At 39.0% G+C, this 20,890-nt stretch overlaps 1 long non-coding RNA gene across 3 annotated transcripts in view; it reads left to right on the top strand.

Annotated features, from left to right (window-relative positions):
* The window catches only part of LOC128911039 (uncharacterized), a 233,873-nt gene that overhangs the window by 33,051 nt on the left and 179,932 nt on the right, over window positions 1–20,890 (top strand). For 2 of the 3 annotated variants that reach the window (XR_008466977.1, XR_008466975.1), the window contains one exon: window positions 2,949–3,147. The exons of the other annotated variant lie outside the window; for it this stretch is intronic. This is a non-coding gene — a long non-coding RNA (uncharacterized LOC128911039). The remainder of the gene's footprint in view (window positions 1–2,948; window positions 3,148–20,890) is intronic. 3 annotated transcript variants of the gene reach the window in all.

The raw sequence follows: 20,890 nt of genomic DNA, 5'->3' as shown, positions 1-20,890 counted from the left end.
GTTCTGCCCAATAACTACAAGTTCTGGCCTAAGAAGAGCAGGAGATAGGCAGTTTACATCTGAAAAGCATTTATATATTATTTCAGAAAATGCCATACAAACAGTAGAACTCCGATGTAAGAGATTATTATCACTGGGTGACAATAATAAAAAGTTTATAATGTACAGTTGAAATATAAGTTGTTCTCAAACGTAATCTGGAGGGATTGAAAGAAGGAGTGAGGAGGGTTGGAACTGAGTAGGGCTATCTATCAGGGAGAGATAAAACTCATGGCATTTAAATTTTTTTAACATTACTGAAAATGCTCAGGAGGTAGTTAAGAAATTAAATACTTATTATGCCAGTTTTACAGCTGAGGAAACTGAGGGAGAGAGATTGTCAGATTTTCCTTCTAAGTAACTTGTGTGCCACAGTAAGTCTAACCTGAGATTGTTGCGTATGTGGTAACACCTCAGTGCTGCTCTTGCCTGTCATCAAGGTCATTGATATTGCAGTGATAAAAACCCCACTAGAAATCAAGGCTGGTGTATTCCTGATTCCCTCTCCTCTCACTCCAACAGTAGTATACTTGACTTTAATATCTGCTTTTTGATTCCTTGCATGCTTTTCGGTTCCTTGGAAATTATATCATACACTTGTGCTTTGAACTTAGTGAAAACATATAGTAGTATAATATACAGTGATAGAAAATTAAAAACAGCTTAAATACACTGATTTAAAAAGAACAGATGTATTTTCCAATAGGATTCCTATGATTTTGGAAACATGGAATGTAAATTTCTCTTAGAAAAGTCAGTTCTGTAACGCTTTTCATGACTGAAGCAGGATCTGTGGAAATAGTACCTGCTACAGAACTTCATGAGGTCTTAAGGTCAAATCTCTCATGGGAAGTGGTAATAAATGGTAGCTCAGCTGCTACGTTCCAAAAATATTTGCCAGATAAACCCATTACCTACCCAACAAAGATTAGAGGCTTCTGTGGCACAGATGGGAACATGCAACTGTCTGATTTAACATACGATTAAGTATGTGCCAGTACCCAGAAACCCGCAGTCTTAAAATGCAGAGCATGCAGCATCAACAAAATTGTATTTGCAGTCTAAACAGAGCGCTATAAACTGTCATTGTAATAGTGGTAAATACTAGTGCTCTAATGTGCCCCGAAGATTGTTAGGACACGTGCTATGGGACTGTAAAAAGAATTTGAGAATATGGAAAGGTGTTTTCATCAAAATAGGATTCATGATAAATATTAATCTTTCATGTGATCCTAAGCTACATTTCTGGTGTAACCTTAACGATGACTCTCTAGTGCTTTGGAGCTTACAAGAAGTTCTTATTGAGCATGATATTTTTAAAGGTGCCTTTATTCTTTCAGAATATAAACTGTCTGGAATGCTTTTGATCATTCTGTTTTTTGCCCCAGAATACAGAGTTGTTGGTACCAAGTACAGAAACAAGAGATGTTTCTGCTGCTGCCGCCCCTTTGAGAAGCGGCATTGCCTTATTGCTCCCAGAGTCTGAACCTGAAGAGTTTTGGCCAGCTGGCTGTGATGGCCATGCTGTGCCAAGGCTGGAAAGAGTGGTTGTGTTGTTCAAATGCATTAGGCAAAGCTGAGTCCTGTTTGCCAGTCCTGGCACTGCAGACAGACTGCTTAGGGGCAGGCATTCAGTGTCTGTAGGTGCATGTGACTTTTGACAAGTCACATGCAGTGGCTGTCTTTCATCTGCCCTGCGATCTTCCTGTGTGTGGCCCCAGACCCAGCAGCAGAGACCTGTGGGCTTGGTTCGCAAAGGGTAGAAAGAGGAGTCTTTCGCTGGGAAAGGGGGAATGGCATCTTTTCGCCTCATGCTTCTACCTCTTAGCGTGGCTAAGTATTATGTAAACAGTTACTTCTTTTGCTCTTTAATAGCTTTGTTTAATATTAAGAGTTTTGTTTACTGCTAACAGAAGATGTATTACTGGTGCGACATTGGATAAGCAAGCACCTTTGGAAAGGACACATGCCTCTTTCCCTTCTGTTTGATTCTAAACAACACAGAGAAGAAAGAGCTTTTGCACTACATTTTGCTGACTCAGTGTGTTCACGTTCACGAAATTAACATCACTGCTGTTTCTGCTTATGACAAATTTGCTGAGGTTTGGGAGGAGGTAAGCAGGGGAATGGTGATAACAGGAGATGCAAATATTTATCCTTCTTTTAATCATGGGTTTTCATTTAAAAAAGTACTAAGCAGCAATTGGTTCGGCATTTGCTTTATTTGCTTATTGGTACGTGAGTCTCAACAGTCACAGAACAACCCTATGAGATTTTTTCTTATTTGGATCTGAGATGAGCTGTACTGTGTGGCATATTCCACAGAGCAATAGAAATGGTTTTCATTTGCTGTTCAGGTAACCAATTTAGAAATACAAAAAAAGATCATGTCTGAATAATTTTACTCTGGAACGATTCATTTCAGAATGACTTTAGAAGCATAATAAGAGTTGTAAACAAGGAATCCCCTAGATGGCCCATCTAAAAAGCAGCAGTAAGGAAAGGAGATGCAAAACAAAACAAAACAAAGCTGCTGATGGTGTGAGGAGTGACAGAATCTAAGCCTGTGGCAGATGTGTGTGGAATTTTCTCAGAGCAGTGAGAGTAGGGGTGTCTTCCACTAAGTATCAGAGAAATTTCTGAACTGGATTTTTCCTATGCTAGCAGGTGTCATTTAAGCCATGATCCAAGCCTTTGTGATTCCTGTTGTGCTCTTAGCTGGTGTAGGCCCTTGTACCCCTGGCTATGGGGAGGCAGCCAAAAGAATGAACTTAATGAGCAACACTGTAACAATGAAAAAACACACCACTTTAAAAACTACATTTTTAATTTTTCTTATAAAAGAAAACAATTCCCTAAATAGCATAAGATCCCAAACAAGTTCTTGTATTCTCCTCCTTCTTTTGTAGAATCACGGACGACTTTGACTCTTAAGAGAAAACACATTTGGAAGTTGGTCAGCAGCCTCGGTGCAACCACCTTGGGACTGCCTCCTTTGGGCTGTGGAGGCAGGTAGGACCAGCTGCACCCTGGGGCTGCTGCTGCTCCTTCCTGAGCCCCAGCACCCAGGTGGCTGCCCTCCCTCTCTTCAGCAAGGAACTCTATTAGGTAAGGTGGGACGGGTTAGGAAAGTGAGACATTAAGAAGCCAGCTTGATATTGGTATCAGTGCAGTGGGTGTCCTGGCACTACAAAAAGACAGTGTTTAGGGTCGCATCACCAGAAATTATGACAATTTGGAGAAGGTGGCACTAGTTCATGTTTTTCCTATGCCATTGGGAACTATTGCTGAGGCTGGCAGCTATATTTTGTTTCCTATCCATTCTGCTGAATTACATCTACTCAACCTCAGCTGTATTTGTGTAAATATGTATATATATACGTTTGCATACATTTGAATCTGTTTATCCTATATGCTATTCTTAGATGTCTGACTGAAATAAAGAAAAAGAACTAATGCAGATTAACAATGAGTTTTAAGATTGTTTTATTTGTATATATTTAAACCATGAAGAAATAATTGCTTACTTGAAAGTATCCAGTACTAAGGTGTTCAGGGAATATTGTAACCTACAGTCGTGTGTCTGCTGATGTAACTGTATAGATGAGGTAAGATGTGTGATGAGGAGCATTAAAGGAAGTTGTAGCACAAATAGCATTATAAAATATTCTTTAGACATCTGGAGACCTTAACTGAGGAAAAAATGAGAAAGGGTCTGGATTTCATGCTCTTAACTTCCTCACTGATGTTTTTCATGTCTGATCTTTTTTGGAAAGTTTGATATATTTAGGTGTTTTATGAGTGTGATTCCTCTTCCTCCCTAGTGTTGTCATATGTTTGAAGTGATTTTTTTTTTTATGCCCACAACTTATCAGTAACAGAATTTGGAAACACAGGCCTCTGTTTCATAGTTCTCAGTAAGAAAGAAGAGGCAATGGTAATTTGAAAAAATGAGTCAAGTATTTTTACTTTGGATGCTTGAAAAATCATTAGCATTGTGGCATTAGCAAAGGATTTTATACTGTCTGAGCTTACGCTGAAATTTCATGTATATATCCAAAATACTGCAAAAGAATGTAGGTGCATATGAGAGTCAGCCCCCGAAAGCTTCTAGTTTGTCATTTTTGCACATGGATTTTGGAGACTTCCCCTTTTTTCCCCCCAACAAGGTTAATTTAAGAGTATTTCAGCTATATTCTCTTGGACTGAATATGCTTTATTTCTATGCACCTCACTTAAAGGTTCCCTTTATCTTAACAGTTTTCTTCTCACTTCCTTAAACGCCATTATGAGAAATTTTTATACCTACCTACAGACCTGCTAAGTCACTGTAGGAGTTTGAGAAATCAAATGCTCAAAGGCAGAGACTTGCCCAAATTCTGTAACCTCACTTTTCTCTCAGCGGGGACCTGCTACAACAGACCTGATCCTGTTGTAGATCAGCTGTCAGTAAAAAGAAAGACAATCGGAGCTGGTTTGGGCTCAGCTCACTAAAGGAAGGATCTAGATCTGGAAATAAAATTTTGATTCTTATTCTTTTTCTGAGCTCAAAGTTTAGGATTATTTGGATTCAGAGGGCTTGGTTTGGCTGCTCCCAGCCTTTATAAACAACATTAGCATCTCTGTTTGGTTGCTTTCCCAGAGGCCACTGATACCCTCAAAAGGGGTATTAGCATATGCAGCAGTTGTTATTTTGGCAGTAGTTAATGGTCAGCAGGCAAGGTTTACCTGTGCTTAAAATGTGGAGTTTATGTTGGGGATTTTGGAAGGGTCTAAAAGAGTTAGCTAATATATGAAATTTGATGAGAGCTTTGTGCCAATGCTCCTTATGCTTCCTTGAAAGTCCCAGTTTAGCTTACATCATTCTGGCCTCCTGGGCCAGCACGGTGATGAATCACTGTGAGAAACCAGACGGAGTTGCTGATAGGACTTCCACAGAAAACCATGTTGAGGGAATACGTGGAATCAATACATTGCATACTTTCCTTGGCCAGCCTCCCTCTGTGGCTATGTTGCCCACTTTTCAGGAAGCAAAAAAATTTCTGCTTGATACTGAGCATATGCTGGCATGGTTGGAGATGTTTTTATATCTGTGATGTTAAATAAAGATGCTCACTTGAGCATTTTGTTTTGGCTGAGTCTGCCCTTTCAGGATGCGTGTGTAACCTCTTTGTGAATTACTGAAATAAAGGAATTTCCTAATGCGAAAGAGAAATTCCACAAATATGAAACCCTTGGAATGTTTTCTACATCAGCCATTTCCTTTTTTGCTTGTGCAATGTGTATGGATTGTCAGCATGATGTGGTATGTGGTAACCAATGCGTGCATGAGGCTATTAATCTTCTTGTTACAGTACTGTGTTCATGTAAGATTTGGGAGAGCAGTGGAATTCTGTTCAAACACTCTCAGCTTGTAGTACTTATCTGCCTATATGGATCCTTATATGCTCTCACAAGCCTGAATCTACTTCCTATATGTGCCAGCATGTTAACCCTTTCCTTACACTCTTTGGGTAAACAGTCAGCTCGTGGATCTTGATAGTCTTTATTGATACATTCCCATTATTGGGAAGGGGGTTCATATTGTCCTGTGTGTGCTCAAGGTAGAGTATGATGGAAACAATTAGGTCTGACCTACCAGATCTGGGATTTAAATACCCAAGGGTATGTGTTGTACTTTTAGATGTGTAGGCTTTGAGTTTGTTAATTTGTAGATTAAGATTTCATTCTCCAAGAACTTGCCAGACAGTGAAGCTTGCAGAAAAAAGGATTTGTTATACTGCAGTTTAAGTAAGCGCTTAGCCAAAAAGGAGAGAACTCTGAAAGGCAAAAACATTGGAAGAAAAGTGATTTATTAAACTTTTTATTTCCACTATCTTTGCAATTATAAGCTATCACATTGTATGGAATTTTTTCCCTACAATGCTAATACTCCCTCTGGTATATGTAGGTATGTTTTTTTTCTGCAGTGTTTAAAGTCTGAGGCTTTTAGCAGTTTAATCCGAACCAAAGCATCTTTATCATGGGACTTGCCTTTAATTCTCTCTTAGATGCTTTTTTCCCTGTATGCCAAATTAGATATCATTCTGAAGGCATGCATTCTTAATTAACATTTTTTTAATCAATGACTAGATTCTCAGGAGGGTTTTTTTTTCTATGCATCATTATTTTTCTCTTTCCACAGCAACTTCACAAGCAGATTAAATAAACAGAAAGAAACACTTTGTGGATTTTTCTTGTGACAGCCTGCAAACCTGTGAACTTTTTTATTTATTTTTAACTTGAAGCTGCTAATTGTAGAACTGTATAATTAATGCATTATCCACGACAACAAGGTTACATGGTTTGTGTTTAGCAAACATGCTTTTTTCTGGAGGGTGGAAAAATACATAGTGAAAACTTATGGAAAGGCTAAGCTGTTTTTCACCACTCTGCAAGGCAGCCAGTCTCTCAGCCATCATTAGAGCTGTGTGCCTAATCAGACTCTGAAAAGGTACCCTGAAAATTGGCTGGAGCCCTGGTGTCATCGTCTGAATCCACAGCTTGAACCTTGCGGTTTAGCCTTCCAAGGTACGCCATTACAGCCAGATATTCTCAGAACTGGAATGGTTGCTCTGCTAATTGGCACATTCCTACTTAGATTTGGTAGGACATGCTGCTTTGTAACATGACTCAAGAATTTACTTCTTAATGGGTAATTGCCTCAACTTTCCCAAATCGTTCTGTTCACCAGCCTCGTTTCTTTATTGCTCCTGTCTACTGCTCTTTCAGCATTTGTAATCTTTCTTTTATTAGCTAGACATCCTTCTGATTATTTCACATGTTTTTCACTGGTTTGAGAATTTCTTTGCTCCCTGACCTTTTCATAAATCAAGTATGCGTTGGCATGTGCTGGAAATGATGGAATGATTTCCTTATAACTTGCAGCAAATGACGTTGTATCAATGCTGACTTTGTTATTGCAGTCGTAGAAACATGGTTAACAAACTGGATGTCTCTGCGAACAGAACACTTGGTAGCCCCGGAAATAGTGTGACCTCTGCCATTATGAAAATTAGAAGCTGGTTCATGACTTACAGAAGTCTTAATGCATCTCTCAGTCCAAAGAAATGGTTGTAAATACCATAGATTTTACTGACTTTTTGGCAACTTCTGTTCATGTCATTTTTGTCCCCTCACTCCAAATCATTTCATTCTCTTGATTTTAAGATTTTAGTGAAAGGAAAATCATACTGCAATTCTTGGATGAGTTTTGCAGTTATTGCAATTATCATTATGCAGTTATTGACATCTGAGAGTTTCTTGGTGAAACTGTTAAATCACTCTTCCACAATGAAATACCTGCAGGAAAACAGTTCTGCTCGCAGGAAAACAGTTCTGCTCTCAGGCAAAGTTTTCACTGGGTTTGTTCTTCCCATGCTTCTGTGAAAGTGCTGAAAACTCTACAGGTGGCTTTAAGAGCAGTGAGTTTTTTGTCTTGTCCTAACAATTTTCTAACACTTAATTTGATCAGCTTTTACCAGAATGACTTATCTGGTGTGCCAACCTACACTTCATTGCTCATCAGCAGTTGGAGCGTGTGCAGGGAGCCACTGAGTAGCACTGTAGGAGAAGGGAAAGCTTGCTCTACTCCTCTCCTATAATTGTATGTCTATAATTCATTGCCTTTGAGAACTGTCTTATCACAGCATCGACTCATTAGTGGTTTAATACAGGATAAGCTTATTAGAGATAATCTGTTTACTGAATGTCCTTACCACAGAGCAATCTAGTTAACAGCATCTTTTGAAGCTTTGTCTTCTGGATATATCTTTTAAACTGATCCCTGATTATTTATCTATATCTTTAGTTCCTTTTCTTTAGTCTTATATCTGCTTTGGCATAAAATTACAGTGTCTAGTGAATACAATAATAAACTAAATACTCTTGTGGGGAAATAAGGCAAACCAACACCAGTTTATAATGAGCTAGTCAGTGCAAACAATTCAATCTGTTCGTAGTTGTTTAGACTTAAAAATATTTTTCAGTATTATTAGGGTAAGACTTTTCTAAAGAGCTACTCTTCCACCAAACGTTGCCACAGTCTCAGCAGTACTCATCACACAGCAGTCTGGATGTCCAGATATTACCTGTCCAACATGCTGGCCTCCTTGAAAACCTGGATCAGCGCTTAAGATGTAGAGAAGAGGAAATGGAACCTGGCAATTCATCCTCAAATGGCTAGGTGTCATTGGAAAATACTAACAAGCCATTGTATTAAGAAAGATGAGATGAGGAAAGAGCATTACAAAAGAAAAGCTAAAGAAGAAAAGACGATGGCTGTGAGAGATGTATTATAGTGAGCCCATTTTATCGTTGGATCTTTCTGACCATTGGAAACTGCTCCTTGCAATTCTGCCTTGGTAGTTCAAAATGCTCTACATGTCTATCCTGACATAATAGCAGTTCTACTGGTTACTGAAGAAGGCAATAATAATGTGAATAGCACACGGACTCTTTGTATTTCCTCTTTTCTTATGGCAGTTTAGATGCATTTAAAACAGAACTACAAATTGTCAAGCAGCCTTTTCCCTTCGTAAGAAAGAGTATCTCAGACTTTCCAATAAAAACAGTGTTTGAAGTGTCTTAAGAAATTCTGTCTTCTACAAAAAGCCCCAAGTCTGAGGCATATAGATAACTGATGACAGTTTTCCTGTGATAAAGTTTTAAAGTGAATGTGACTCACTGTTTTAAAAACTGTATTGTACACTCTGTGCTTCTTGCTTAACTGATCCTTTTGCAGTTGACGAAGCCTGGATGCCAAGGATCTAACCAACCTGTTTGAAACATGCTGAGGCAATAACAAATTCATATGCTACACTTAGACTAATTTTGCTTCAGTGATTACTGTATCTGGTCAGGTCTTAGCAAGTGATAAACAATGAAAGTGCTGTACTTAGAGGGTATTGCATCTCAGGTGCAAGGCATACTAGATAATGCAAATTTGAATAATGTCTCATAGGCAAAATCTAGCCCTTTTCTAGTAGAATTTTTGCTTTGGATTTTCCCTAATCTCCTTTCCTTTTTTTTGGCATTATTAGCTGCATTCACAAAAGCAGGTACAGGAGAGATTAGGCAGGAGTTGATACATGTGTACTAATATGGTATTAATTCAGATAGATAGTGTTCAAAAAGTGAACAGTAAGATCTTTCAATAGGAGTGACTTATTTTGTAACAGGCAAATTCCACGAAGTTCATTCTTTGTAATGGAAAATATACTCGTCACAAGGCATGCCGAAACTTTGTGTACATCAAAAGAAAAAAAGAAAATAAACATTTCCTTGCCAACGTTTTTAGAAACGTTGAAACACCCATTCAGAAACACCCATTCTTGCTGGTGTGGACTTAACTTTGCTATCCCAATTAGAACATGGTTGCTACATGTTGCAGGAAAGTGGAGAAGCGTTTCTTCGCAAGAACTTTAAAGCTACTATTGAATTTCTGTAAGTCCAGAGAAATCTAGTACCTCCGGCCTGTAAAACAAGCTTCTCTGTTTGGCCTCATTCATGTTTAGTCTGTTTTTTCTTGGCAGAAGCACTTCAGTGACGGTCTCCACCAGATTGACACTAAAGTGTTTTCTTTACTTGCCATCTGTCTGGACTGATTGGAAAAAGTAAAGTGGGGCTTGTTTAGAAAAATATATAAGCAGTTCATTTGGCACAAAGTTTGTTATAGATGTATGAGAAGCAGCTGGGTCCAGCTCAGGAGGTTAAAAAAAAAGTTTTATTACAGAGAGATGACTTTTCATGTACAAGTTCATGCAGTAAATGTGTTCTTTCATTTCACTTGGAAGAAGTGACTAAATAAATTAGCTATGGCATTTAATTAGTTTTATTTGTGTTTTCCCAGGCCACTTATAATATTATAAGTGTGAATAGGGATCTGATTTTTCAAATGTTTCCAGTCAGTTGTAAGTACAACATTTAAAAGTAGCAGAATAGGGCTCAAAGCTTCTCAAGCTCTTTCTTCCACCTTAATTCAGTGAAGCCCTTAAACTCATCAAGGTTCAATGTTTTACTGGATTGATTCTGGTTTTATACATGTTTGTCTGACAGGCCTGTAGTTTTGTGGCTTCTTTTTTTTTTTTTTAACATAGTGGAAGTTTTGCTAAAGACAGCTTAGAATAGTAATGAAATCCTGTTCACATTAATACTTCCTCCATATATGTTTGTATGTGTGTAGAGAGAGCATAAGCACGCTCACATGATGTTTTTTTCTCCAGCTGTGTGAATTGCTTAGCTTCACCCTTGTTAGTATTCAAAATCCATTATGGTTAGAGGTCAGAGTCTGTCTTTAAACTAGCTGTGTTTGGCCCAGTCTTTTTTCCCCTCCTACTTTGAACTATCCACAGTTGCCTTTTGCTGTGTTTTTACTATGAGACTTACTCTCTGCCTTTATTGGCTGAACCTCTGCCATGGTGAGTGTGAAGCTGAGCAAAAGCCATTTTTCTATGGTTTCTAAAAAAGAGAGGGAGGCTGAATTCCAATAGCAGAAAAAATTAGGAAAGAAAAAATCCTTTCTACCTCCTGAGGAACGTTAATCCCTGGTAGGAATTTTCTGCTGTGTGTATTGTAATGCTTCTGCTTGATCACAGCTCTCTTATTGTTTCTTGTAAAAATAAATCAGTTTAGGATGGAAAATTTTTTTCAGGCTTTCAGGTAGTGGGGGTCAGACCCTCTCCATTTCCAGTTATGGGGTCTGTGTCTTTGTCATTTATGGTTTAGTGTACATAATCATCACAGCAGGATTATCAAAAGAATATATTTACCTCGGGTTAAAATTCTAAGGTTGCATCAGAGCTTAAGGCTAGTCTAGTTTCTGGTTCCGGAAGCAAAAGAAACTGAGTTTTGCCCTGCTGAACCACAATTTTACTTTGAGTGTGTTTCATAATTGTAGAGAAACATAACTGTAACCATCTGAATGTGTTTTTAAATTCCAGAGCCTCTGAAATTTTGTGTTTACATATACACTTGTTAACATCTTTAACTGAACTGGGAGTATTTTGCACTGTTCTAATGTTTTTCTCTTCTGAGATTCCGTTTTTGGAAGCGTTACTCATGTTGAGTGCTAATTCCTGACTTAAATATGTATTGATCAGGTCTCATGGATTAGGTCTCATCTATTACTGGATGGGGAATTTTCCTTGTTTGTGCATGTTTAACATTGCTTCTGTAACTTCTTTTAACACATGAAGATTGATGACTGAACACAGTCTAGGAAGCTATATTTGGTGTTCTGAATTTGAAAGTATAGAGTGGTAAGTTGAAGTTCATCAGTCCCCTTCTGACAAGCAGACTGTGGCAGCAAATTATGCACCTGGAAATTATTTATGAATAGGTGTGTGTTTTCATTCATGAATTCAGATACTCGGATTAAACACTATCAGCCAGCTAGCTAGAGACATCCGTGTATGAATTACTGGCATAGGTTATACCTGCATCTCCTCTGTGGCTGGAAGTGCAAGTGGGATTTTTGAAAGTGCAAATTCTGTTGTCCAAAACCAGATGCAGCTGTTTTGAAACTTGCCAATATATTGATTTTTTTTCTCTTGAGACTTTGATTAACATCTAGTTATTTTTGCCATTGTGTTTGTTTTGTAGCATCTGTTCTACATGACATGTTTACTTTGTCTCATCTTGTTCCTGTGGCATGTTCCCACTCAGTATTTTTCAAATATTGTCTGCTGGGTTGGGTGATTCATGCTTTTGCTGGACCTTATTAGCTCAATTTACTGCTTTCATTACTGTTTTTTTTCAGTTCTAATGTAGAGGTTTATTCTTCCCTTCTTCATTAAAATTATTACTTCTGGTACATAATGTTTGTACAGATGAGTCAGTTAACTTTTGTAGATGGAGAGGCTAATTTTCCTTGAAATTTTATGTGTCCATATGGGACTTGATTTGTCTTTGTTATACTTGTTTTCTGCTGTTGTAGTTCTACTAATAGCACTAGAAATATATTTATACAAAATTTATATAACAAAGTCCTTTAGTATCAATGACACATAAATTACTCTGGTTTACCCGTTCGAAAGATCTTCACACTCTACTTTCATATTTGTAAATCTAACTAGTTTTATAGAAGAATTTGGAGAAATGTGCACCTCATTCACTTAATGTTACTAGGCACTGAACAGTAATAACATTGCTGCCTCTTTAGACAAACTATTGATTGATACCAGTATTTGTTTTGTGCATTGATAAACTAGATTTGACTACACATAGAAGACTAGATTCTTTACAATAAAAAGAATACCATGAAAACACAAACCATACCAAACGAGATAAATACAAAGGACATGACTGATTAGAGGGGAAATCATGTGTGCTTTCATTTCAGAGCAGAGATAAATGAGTTTCTTCCTACATATTACTTTGAAGAAAGAACTCAGTCTCCCATTGAAAATCTACCAAAATGTGAGGAGTATTCTTCATGGTTTTCCTCCCCTTTGTGTAAATAATTGTGCATAAACAGAAAGTTATGCGATGATAATATTTTTGATAGACATAGTGTGGGCAGAGGTGATACAATTGTTCATCATTGTGGGCTGCTATTGAGTTTCAGGCTAGTCAACAACAATGTTGAATTAATCTTGAAAGTCCTTTTGGTAGAGATGGCAATTTTTGCTAAGTTTTTGCATGATGATTTCTCAAATGAGCAGAGAAAGACTAGTATGAGAGCAAGAGATGTTGTCCAGTTCATCCTTATAATTGCGTACTTCTGGAAAACTAAGCCTAGTCTTACAGGATGCAATAAAAAGATAAGAAGATAATACAGGAAAAGGAGTCATTGTCATGTGGTTAAGGAGACTGTATTGAGGACTTGGCTCTGACTTAGCTCTCATCATATGGCATTAGATGGTTCACTTTCAGTAATGATAGGAAATAACCTGTAGATTAATTTAGATTACACGTACTGTACTGTTTTAACTCATAAAGAAGTACAAGGGCTGTCAGTAAGGAGAAGAGGTATGGCTTTGACAGGTTTTCCTTATACTGCTCTAATCAAACAATTATAGGCTTAGAAAAGTTAGGCTGAAGCTGAGCCAAAACAATTTGGGAGGTTGATGCAGAAGAAGAATTCTCTTTTCTGAAATACTTTCTCAAGCACAGGGCCATCTCCTTTGGGTTATAAACCCATTCACAATTAGTCACTTCTGGCATAGAGTACTTGGTTGTTGAAAAACATTTTATTATAGAATCATAGAATGGTTCACGTTGGAAGGGGCCTTAAAGATCATCTAGTTCCTGCCCCTGCCATGGGCAGGGACACCTCCCACTAGACCAAGCTAGATGAGGCTTTGAGCAGCCTGGTCTTGAACATTTCCAGGGATGGGGCATCCGCAGCCTCCCTGGGCAACCTGTTCCAGGGCCTCACCACCCTCACAGTAAAGAATTTCTTCCTAATATCCAATTTTGGTACCTGTGTTCAGCTGTGAATGGCCAGGAGCAGGAACTCAAGAAAAAGGCTGGAGGTAGTGGATGGTATGTCCCTGTGCTTTTATGTCATAAGGTTCATCTCTGTAAAAACTACTTTCTGTTCTAGCTTTTTAGCCCTGGAAAATAAGAGTGTAGGGAAATCTCTCTTTGGCTTGCAGAAAATTGTTCTGGTTTTCTTCCCATGCAGGTTTGAAAATCCAGCTGCAATTTCTTGCAATTCATCCAAATCCCACTGTGTAATTTGGGTCATGACAAAAAAACCTGCAGCTGGTTTTGGGTGCTGATGCAGAGGTGGTTAGTAAACATACTGTCTGTAGGAAGTAATGAGTGAGCAGGGATGGGTGCTGCAAACTCAGTACAAAGTTTAACTTGGGCTTTAGGTTCTGGTGAGTGTTGTGGTTGCTGGAGCTGCTTAGTGACTCGGGAAACTAAATGGTGCTTCTCATCTCCGCTAAGCCAGTCTGTTAGTATCATGCCAACATAGCGCAGTGGTACTGAGATTCACACCAAGAATGCTTCCAAACAAGGTACTCTAGTCACACCCCAGATACTACTTAGGTCAGTGCCCATGTGCTGGATGGAGAGCAAGGAAGCAGTCCATCATATCATCTGATAGATTTCTATTCTCCTCTTCACTTTGCAGTCAAACCTGGATTGTCAGCACTACCCTACAGACCTTTGCCAGACCTTTGCCACAAATTCTTCCTTGAGTTTGGGAAGTGAGCAGGAGGAAATTTTTAATTCCTTCAGTCTTTGAACTGTATACGTGGTACATAAACTGACGCTTTTAGGGCTCAAGGGCATTTTGCATGGAACTTCTTCCTGCAGTACTCTTCTCCCCTCAATTTTTTGCTTGCACCGGGGATGAAATCTGAGACTCAAAAGAAAGACTAAGCAGAAAAAGAGAAGCCAAATTCCCATAAACCCATTTGATAGATAGGGAAGCAAAGACATGGGAGACCACACAGTAGTTTGATGACAGAGCCAGGAGTAGCTTCAGATAATCCAACTCATGTGCTTTAGTGATCAGAACACACTATCTTCCTCCTCAATTCCTAAGCCGCTTCAAACTCCTTCTCTATCCCGGAGTGAGATTTCCACGTACAGAGCTTCTGAGAATCACCACTCTGGGGATGGCTGTTAACTCCAAAGTGTGTTATTTGCACATTGAAGTACTTAACTGAGGAGCTTTTCTTTTTCCAGTTGCATTCACAGGAGGTTTGATGGTAATAGAGCTGTCTTCTGGTCTCTGCCAAGTTTATTTTCCAAAAGAAATATCTGAATGAGGAAACAATGACTAAAGAGGATATGTGAACTGTCTAGCATGCTGCAAAGTTCCAAACATTAAGGAGAGAGAGGATTTTTAGGGTGGCTGAAGGGTGTATTACTAGGAATAAGAGCATGAAATTGAGTAAAAGAAAATTTAGGCTGACTATCAGGAAATGTTAGTTGATATGGTGGAGAATTGCCTCCCAAAGGAGCTGGTGGAAGTCTCATGGCTGGAATGGTTTCAAAGGGCAGAAAAGTTTTGGGAGCAACTCTCCATTGGTGTGGGATGCACTGTGTAACTAAAGTGGTATTTTCCATCTCCCCACTTCTTGTAACTGAATCTGTGTTTAATGTCCAGTTCACACGTTAGCAGTCAGGCTTAAACAATGCCTACAAAATCAGGCATAATTGCAAGGCCATTTGAGAGAAGAGGGAAAATTATTTTAAAATTGGGAGCCATGGGATGCTCTGAGGGGATAGTTGCCAGGTTTGGAAGCTGAAGGTGAGATTCAGCCCAATATTTCGCACCTGCTTTCTGGAACTCCCTGTAACAGGTTGCTACGGGCAGGGCCTGAGGGCCTTAATTGCCCTGATCAGCCTCACCTGGGGCCTCCCAACACCTGCCCCTGGGCCCAGGAGCCCTATTTAAGCCCAGCCCAGGGGTTAAGCCCTTTCCCTGAGTGATGCTGCCATCATGGTGTTGTTTCCAGTTCTACTGTAGCCCTCTCTGGGCTGTCCCCGACTGGGGCCTGATGATGGGGTGGTCCCGGCCTGTCTCTGCGGAGCCCCGGTGGCTGCTGGCCCTTGCTGTCTGCGTGCAGGTGGGTCTGAGGCTGCGGCTGCTCATCCTGCCTCCAGGAAATAGCTTTCTTGTGAGGAGAACATTAATGATGTTTCAGCTTAAGCAGCAACTTCATGTCATACTTTAAAAAATTTAGAACATTTTGTTTGTTTTCTTGTAATTTATCTTGTCAAATCAATTTGTGTCTATATAGCAAAAGTGAACTTTAGGCCCACTTGTTTGACTACTCAGAAGAAAATCAGATACCTCACTGAGGAGAAAAAGAAACTTGTGTTGTCTGCCAAGTTTCAGGCTTGGATGGAGAGTTAAAATGTCAGCCAACTGGGCCAAATAGCAACCTGTGATAAACTCTGTTCTTTCAAAGAGCCTTAAGACTTGCTGTGTTTTGCCTAGTTTGGTATGAAACCAAACCACAGCAGCTTGGAGTTAAGCTCTCATAGCTTCTCCTTTCCCTCTGTCTGATGCTTATTGTGCATTGAGACTTTGAAGTTGTTTCTTAATTGAACAATACGCAGAGTGAAAAATAACATTCTAAAGAGAAGACATGAACGTGCTTCCACTTAAAGAGCCTTACCCCCATCATTAGTACTTTTAACAGTCATCTCTGGGACCAGTGGCTGTGTTTAAAACCCACCCAGGTTGTAATGTTTGAAGTGATCATGGTATAGTGCCTTGAGCTCCACCTGTGCTCTAATTCAGGAGTTTGAAAGCAGCTGTGAGTGATGGGCAGGCATGCTGCAACCTGGGGGGAAGGAGGAGCATGTCTGAAAGCTGGTATGGAAAAGAGACTTTTCCATTGCTTTGCAAGTTTGTAATATCTCCTCTGTCACGTTACACTAAATGTAAGATAGAGCATTGTACTGAAGGACTGGGCTTTCCCCCTTTGCAGGAGGCAAGGGCAACACACATCCCAGTTGGTCCCTAAGCCTGGGTTTGAAGTTTGATGCCTGAGGCTATAGATAGTTAAATGTTCCCCATGGAGTTCATACAGACTCGCCCATGGGCAAGAGCTGGAAAGTGTAACGTGGCTTTGGCCCCAGGGAAGAGGGATGCTGGGCAGCCAAGTGATCCTAGTGATTGCACAGGCCTTGCTGTGAATGCGTATTTGTCGCATAGCACCACAGTTTGGTCTCCAGCCTTTTTTCTCCATCTTACCTGCTATTTTTTCTGGTGATTGTTAGACAGCTTTTCAAATATTGCCTGTGAGAAAGGATCCCCACATCTTAAAAATAATATCTATATATATAAAAAAAATAAACCTCCAACTCCCTGGCCTTGCCCAAAGCCCACAGTCTGCATCAAACACACAAGGCAAAACCCCTTTTCAGTTGTTGCAAGTTGGCTGTGTGTGCTCTAATACTGACAAGCTTCCTGAAGCCTTTCTGTGGTTTATTTAGAGTTGGAAAGAGCCAATGTGCTTTAGAAGCAGATACAATATTCTAACCTTAGCTAAGCATTATAGCCACTGAGTGTGCTGCTACAGTGACCCATGAAAAAAGGCAAAATGAATGCAAAGTCCTTGTAAAATTTCAGTGAATCTATCTTTGGATACGTTATATAAAATCAAGGTCAAATATTGGGAGTTGTCTGCTCTGCTTTGTTTATATAGCTCTAGTTTAAAACATGTTAGGCCACGTATCAACTGTATGGTCCTGTGCAAAAAAGGTGTAATAGGTTCTGTTCAGTCCCCCATGGACATTACTTCACTTAACAAAACTGTAAGTAAGTGGAGCACGTTTTGGCTGTTTTTGTATGAGACAGGTGGAAGGGGTGAGTTTTTTTACCACAGCTTTTACTGTTAAGCAGGCTGAGTTCTTACCACAGATGGGAAGAAGTGTCAGCTCCATTTAAAGGTGATGTTTTAGATTTAGTGGGACAATTATGCTGCAAATGCCCACATCTTAGCTAATATCTGGGTCTATAGAAATATGTGCTATATGGGTTTTTTAACTAATTGGAGACTCAACTTTTCATTATTATTATTAGAATAGGCTATAAATCTATTAAAATATCTGAGCTTAATAAGTAAATACATAGGTTTTCCAACAGCAGTGAAAAAGGTGTTGAACCATATGTTGGCGTCTTTGTTTAGAATTCACAGATGTGACTTGGTTAATTTAATAGCCTGACTCTGCAAGTTGTCAAAGTCAATTGGAAGATTCTCAGATTTCAATGCTATTTTCTGTCAATAAATGTACCAGAACCTGGTCCTTGGCCATTATTTTACAAGGGCTCTAACACTAAAAGTGAAAAGAATCCTGTTATTCTATCAAAGCAGTTACTGCAAATTTTCGGGTCATGGCAAATCAAGGTGGCTTGCTTTATTTGTTTTTGAGAGAAATGTTTGAGAAAAGGCATCTTTGTATTCTATGTAGCTTGTTGCAAATGTTGATTAATATTTCCAGAGTACACCAATAACAAAATGCTGATAGAATATAGTGATAATTTGCAGTGGAGAAGTCCACTGGCTACAGGGAGGTAGGAATCACAGTGCTATTTTAAGATGTAAGATGAAGCTTGAGAAATGGAATAAATTAAGAACGGCATGACCCGATAATTTTTCTGGGTAAGGAACAATGAGCTACGTGCATCATGCAAGTCCCAGGAAATAATGGTGTCTCACCAGAAGGCCCACCTAGTACAAGTCTTTGAAAACTCAAGTTTTTGTCTGCCTTCTTAACTATTTCTTTCGTTAGTATCAGCATATCTGGAATTCCACATATTATTTGTTCAGTGCTCATTTCATCCTTTTATAAAACGGTCTGTCTTGCCAAAGATAAGCCTATTTTTCCTCCTTCCTGAAGAGAAAAGAAAGAATGCCTGACAGCTCCTTTCTTTCTCTTTCCTCTGTTCACTATGCAGCAAATAATCAATCTTGGCTAAATGACATTTTAGAGAAATTGCAGTTGTAAATGTGTCAGTACTTAAGAAAAGTGTAAAATGCCCCTTGCATTTGCATAGGTGGGAAATCAGAATTTACCTGAAACATACATGTGATTCAGGAAAGCATAAAAGTAAAATTGATGTTGTAACAAGAAAACTGCAAGGCAGCTTTTTGAAGGAACTGCGTGATTTACCTGAAGAAAATTGCATGAATGGTCACCACTGTGAAGACTTAAATGGGTGGCTCCCAAATAAGTCCTTGAGAAGAGGGAGGGTGCCTAATTTTGGGTGGTGTTGAGTGCCCTTGGCATCAGACCCCTTCTTGCAAAAGGGTCCCCTTGTGCTTTCTTTAACTGCTGCTATGAGATCAGATGTAGTGTACCAAATGTAACTGCTCTTTTGTAGGGTGGTCTGCAACTATTTTTCTCTTGCTTTCTCCTCATTTTTTTTTGTACAATGTATTTACCGTTATTTCAATAATAATGTAATAACATATATCGATCCTTTAAACGCATACAGTTTAATGCTTTTCCCAGTGGCATCTCAGCAGGCTTTGCAAACAGTGATCAATCAATAACCTTCACAAAGCCCTCTCCATCACTCTCTTAGTTACACAGTCAGGGAACTGAAGGATAAGGGGTGTTGAAAGACTTGCCCAAGGTCACACAAGGAGTTGGTAGCTGACTTTTTTTTAATCCCAGACTCCTATTTAAAACTTCAGACCACACGGCCTCATATAAGCATGTTTATATTTTGGGCATGGTATAGGGAACAGTCTTGCCACAGTGACTTTCCGTGTCAGTGACTATTCCTTTATAAATTGTAAGCTTTCCAAAGCCAGATGTCTGAAAAGTAAAAACATGAGGGATACTTCAGGAGTGTGAAAGCTGATGTAGCGAGGATGTAGATTTCTCACCAAGGGAAACCACTGATGTGTTCCAACATCATTTGGTTTGCCACCAAGCAAGTGACGGTGGTGCGGACTTGCAGTCAGTCTGTGCGAGGTATTTGTTAATGTTGCTACAACAGATATTCATTATAAACTACAGTTACCCACAGTTTACTCTGTTTATACAACCATTTAGTGGTTATTTATTAAAAATAAAATTTATGTATGGTTATTGGAGGTATATTTTGGCAGGGAAGTGACCTTGGCAGAAATATGTCTGAATCAACATTCAGCCAGCAGTGACTCTTTATGTTGTCATATAAAACCTTGTTAAATAATATTTTGTTTCTATCTTCAATTGCTGTTATATAAGGCCAGTAATGAAAATCTCCCAAAGGATTGGTAAATGGAGTGAGTTTTTCTGTACATTTTCTCCATAAAATAAAGAACTAAGCCAATGAGTGTCAACATTATTGCCTAGTTGAAGTGCTTGCTGTAAACTTCGATAGTAAATTGTTTACTTGTAGATTTTTGCAGGTATAAAAACTCTCTACATTTAAATACAATTTGAATGGCTTTTTGAGAGCTAAGGATAATTCATATTCAGAAAGCACTTAACTTTCATTTCAGTGGGACTACTCACATGCTTAGAGTTAAGTGGTTGGCTGAATTGTTTAATGCTCAGAAAAGACACTAAAAAATAAAACCAGGGAGAAACCTGGGATTCAGGCAGGGAAGCAGTGTCAAAACTGATTGTACTTGGGATATTTTAAAAAGACACCTTAATGTCAATATGCAATGTCATTGCCTTTTGCGTTCACTTGATGTTATTTCAATATAGCTGCAATCTCAGTCTTTTTCCTCAGTTTTTGTGATTTTTTTTTTGGTTTTTTTTTGTTTTTAGCCTTTAAAATAAAACCTTTGCATGAAAACCACTGGACTGAAAGCTGCAATCTAAAACTAAGAAAGAACAGATTTCTGCATAGTAGAGTGTATTTAAATATATTGTTATAATTTAATGTGAGGAAAAAGTGGTTTCTATTTTGGCAGTAGAACAGATGATATTGGTAGAAACTATCCTTCTTCTCCTGAGTGACAATAAAGTATAACTTGTTTTGAAGGAGTTTTTGTGAGTAGAAAGCAATGCCTCTGGATTAGCAGCAAAATGGTTGTTAGTATTTATCACGTAAGGGAGAGGAGGCATTGGTGGTGTGAATGTGGGGGAAGGTTGGTAATTGTGAAGTCAGTCCATCTCCATAGATGTTATCAATATGATCAGAGGGGTGCGTATGTGCTTTTAGAGACAAAGGCGTATGTTACGTTGACAGAAAGAAATGGCTCATCAGTTTGTGGACTGCTAAAAGTAGGAGTGGTGGAGAGAATGACCTGTTCTTTGTGGATGTCGACTGTGATCGGGGGGAAGGACAGCAGAGGTGCAGCCATGTAGCTGCACTGGCTGTCTGCAAGGGCTCTCTAAGTAGCATCTAGGTATGCCACTCACAAACCTAAGTGCCTGGACAGCTGATAAG

This window comes from Rissa tridactyla, chromosome 6, assembly GCF_028500815.1.
Source record: "Rissa tridactyla isolate bRisTri1 chromosome 6, bRisTri1.patW.cur.20221130, whole genome shotgun sequence".
NCBI lineage: Eukaryota > Metazoa > Chordata > Aves > Charadriiformes > Laridae > Rissa > Rissa tridactyla.
This window is presented reverse-complemented; position numbering and strand designations above follow the sequence as displayed.